This window comes from Musca domestica, unplaced genomic scaffold (assembly GCF_030504385.1).
Source record: "Musca domestica strain aabys unplaced genomic scaffold, Musca_domestica.polishedcontigs.V.1.1 4, whole genome shotgun sequence".
Classification (NCBI taxonomy): domain Eukaryota; kingdom Metazoa; phylum Arthropoda; class Insecta; order Diptera; family Muscidae; genus Musca; species Musca domestica.
The window spans coordinates 18,380,969-18,385,511 of NW_026712328.1; positions in this window are offsets into that span (position 1 = coordinate 18,380,969).

Here is a 4,543-nt window from a genome sequence, read left to right on the forward strand (position 1 = left end):
AAATGGAAAAAATCATGCAAAATAAAACATTACTATTGTACATTTCAAAAGTCAAAATGAAAATGTTAATATATCACATTTTTACGCGATTTTTTTGGATGTTATCCTTTTCGGAAAGGATACAATTCCGAATTTGTATGAATCGTTAAAATCTGTCCAGCGGTTTTTAAGTTATAAGCGTAGTAACTAACACAACTTCCTTTTATATATATAGATTTTAAGAATTTTAAAAGAATTTTTATTGGATTTTATTTTTTTGAAAATTTTCTAATTCGTTCCAAATGGTGGAGGGTATTCAAAGTTCGGCCCGGCCGAACTTACTGCTTTTTTACTTGTTGAATATTAAATTAACGCCATGTGGGTGAAAATTTGGCTAGGACATTTGAAACACCTACAACAGACTGCTATATAAACCTACATCGACATTTTTGGAGTAAGCTTTAATTTCTTTTAAGAAAGTAAAACACTTTCACTTAAAGAAAATGCCACAATATCAAAACTAATAAGGTTTCATTCACTCACCGCAAATATTGTGCATCTTAATGGAATGTGTTGAAAAGAATACAGCAATATCCCACAAAACAAGGAAAAAATTAAACAACCTTAAACAATGAAAAACCGACAATTTGGTCAAATGAAACATAAGTTCAAATGAAACTTTGATTTTATGCTCTGGTTTAATAGTGCAGGCACTTACTATTGTCGAACGTTTGTATGGACACTAATTTTGATAAATATAAATGATTCTTATATCCAAGCCTTAGATGAATCTTTTTTCTTAAAATTTAAAGCATATGATATGAAAAGTATCTAAATTTCACCATAATTGAATGAAACTAAAATGTATAAATCAACTTAGTCAAGGTCTAATAACAAATATGAACGCATTAAAAAAACGACGATTTGGTTTCGTGTATTGGTCATAATGTAATTTGTTTTTTCTCGAAATTGTTCTGCCTGCATTGAGATAGCATTGGTATATTTACTAACCTTTGTTTTTGTTTTGTTACAGTTCATTCCATTATTTAATCAAATGCACATACCTTTTAAATAACCGGTTACACATGAAACAACTTTTATTTTCATTGTTTCTTTTTCAAATTTCAAAGAAAAAAACTAGAAACCAACATTTCACCCCTCCCGTCAGTAAAAATCGAGGGAATTAAACTAGTGCTGCAGCATTTGAAAAACTGCATGGAGCATACCTGCTGCTAAAGTTTCAGTTTTGTTTAAAAATGCAGTTATGTTGCTTTGGTTTATTATGCATTCCACAACCTACAACATCATTCTGTATTCGTTGTTCTTTGTTATTGATTTGAAACGTACGCAATTTCCTTGTAGTGATATATTGCATTGCAAATATCAACGACCTTAGAAGGCGTGCGTTCATTCATTCTTCCACACATACATAACTACTTGCTAGTATATGTATGTATGTATATGGCCGATTTCATAAATTTGGCATATGCGCCCAAAATTACTTTGCTTATTACGCTTCCATTATCGAACCACCCTCATGAATCTGTATGTAAAATATATTTTACTTTTCTGAAAACTTATTCTTGAAAACTTTTCTAGTGCTAATGTGAATTCAACACTGTAGTTGAAATTTAGATTATTGTATATATTTTACTATACATCCGATATCTGACTTTATTCCTCAAATTTATCAGCATTATTGTAAAGATTAGAAGTGCCCTTTTATGTGTTGGACTTTCAGCATTAAATAATTTAGCGTTTGAACAGAAATCTAATATTTTTAAAAGTTATGTCTATTTCAAACATTAAAGATTGGTCTAAAATTGTGACCTATAGAGCGACCGCAAAATATCTGTTTTTGGTTCATTTCACCATCTAATTATTATGCTGTCATCTTCAATAGTTTTAGTTTAACCTGGGTAGGCAAACAGATTCGCATATTTGGATCGAGGAAATGTGTAAAATGTGTCTCACAATTATTAATAAGACTGCTGTTAAATTTTAAGATACGCAACTTTTGTGAGAGCAGATTTTTGATAAAGCCTTACGTTTTTTTGCACACATGAGATGTGTAGGGACTTTTCATATTTTGTTTGCTACAGTAAACTTTAACTCTATACAAAAATTCAGATCGACTTCGAAAATGAGCAATATCGGTCCACTCCTTCTGGTACCTCCATCACAAAAGGTCAAAATTTTGACAGAATATTATTTTCCTTGTAGAACAAGAAAAGATCACCCAAATTTGTGTAAACTTGACAAATCAAATATTTCTACTAACACGGACATGATAGATATCGAACCAGCTCGACCAACCTTTTCGTACTTCACCCACAAAAGGTTAAATTTTTTATAATGAAATATTCCCATAAAATTGGGAATAAATGTTTCATTTTCTTTAAATTTTGCACATCCCTGCATTTTTATCAGTGTTAGATGAAGTATATAGTACTTCTGTGCACTATGTCTGGTGCCACATGCGCGTTTCAATATTACCGCATATATCATTAAAAGAAAGTAGTGAATATAGACCAAATCCGGCACGTTCAAATATTTTTATCAAACTTAGAACTGAAAGAAATGAACCAATTCAAAAACGGTCAATAATTTAAATATTTCTAACGCAAGTTAAAATATATTTATTGGCTAAGGGTATACATCTTTGGCCAAAACTGCCTGAAAATTTTAAATTTGTTTATGTCTATTTTGACTGAGCCCTTACGGATATATAATAAACAGCTACCTTTAACATCAACCCGATAAGTAAAGATTATAAACAAAATATCTCATATGTTTATTATATGACTTCATTTTTCTTTATTCACACAGAAATTCCTGAAAGGTATAATCATAGACAATGACAATAAACACAAAATTAATTCCATGCCGAAATTACTGTTATTGAATTTTTAAAGTAATATTGTTTTATAAAAATTCACTCGGAAACAGTCCCCGCACTGAAAAAACAGCAAAACTACTACCATAATTAAGAGAATGTCCAACTATATATTCTTGCCAAATATGACAGAGTTAAAACGTACAGCTTGATTATCAATGTCTTGTGGGCTGCAGTTCAAGCTACCTCTCAATTTACAGGATTTCCATTTCAATTGGTCTCAACGAAAATTGGTTTAATAACATGTTGAAATTTTGTCATTAAACACAAATTTCAAAATTGAATTAACATGTTTAAGGGCCACTAACTATCCTACATACCTTTGTCATGATAAAAGTAACAAAATGAACAACTCGTTTCCTATATTTGAGATAAAACCACAATGACATTGTGGTCGAAACAACAGTCAATGTGAATTAAAATTAGACAGTTGTCAATTGGAAATTCTGACTTTTAACAGCACTCATTCACACCTACACACACATTTTTCTGAAATGAGTTTATGACATAATTTTTGCTGGATATGCACGATGTTGCCAATTTTTCGCCAAATATGAACTGGACGAAAAACTTATTTTTGGGACTTGGTATAAAATTAAGACAAAAATCGATGTTTTTCACCACACAAGTTAAACTCATATATTTATTGACCAGTCTGCTGTAAAGGCACGGTGAAACACGTTTTTCATATATAATGTACCTATAACATTATAGCCACACCTTCCAACGTAACAGCTGTATTTAGAGTTTATATTGGGGACTACCTCCTGTGACAGAACTTAGTCTTTATAGATCCACTTTTTCGTATAGCTTCCATATATTTGTACATCCCTGTATTTGGAATTTTGACCGTTTTAGCCAAATTTTTAACTGAAATTCAAATTTTGGTCCACGTTTTCATATAGCCTTTATATAGATCCGATATTTTGATTTTAGCCACACTTTCTAAAGGAATTGTTTAAATTTCGGCATGTGGAGTTTGTATTATGTTCTACCTTCTCTGGAAGAACATTGTCGATGATATAGATCCACGTTTTCCTATAGTCTAATTTCGACAATTACAAACGTATTTATACATGAGTTACTTTCCAAATGGTGGAGGGTGTAAAAAGATCTTAACGGCCGGACTTAACTGCTTCTTTATTTGTTTCTACTTCCTTTAAAGTTAATCTACCTTTCCAGTTGTGATATTGTGTTTTGTAGCTATCTCTCTCCGTTCTTTTTGATAGATATTTCAGGAGAAGAATGATTTCGAAGTTGTTCACCTGAGACAGAAAATTACTGGCAACACTGGATATGCATTGACCTCCGATGTAATAATTTCAATGCATGTTCATTTTGCAACTACCTTTAAATGTGTGACTAACAAAAGAGTTGTCATAAAGTAAAACAATCCGAAGGTTGATTGACTTGTATGTGCGTAATATTTGCATTTACGTTTCCGTTATAGCTTTAGTAGATTTATTATACCCTCCACCTTGGAAAGGACGTAATATTAACTTTGTCATTCCGTTTGTAACATCCTTAAATATTCGTCGTAGACCCCATAAAATAAATATATATTCATAATCAGCATAAAAATCTAAGTCGATTTAACGATGTCCGTATGTCTGTCCGTCTGTCTGTCAGTCTGTCTGTTGAAATCACGATACAACCCACATTATTTGA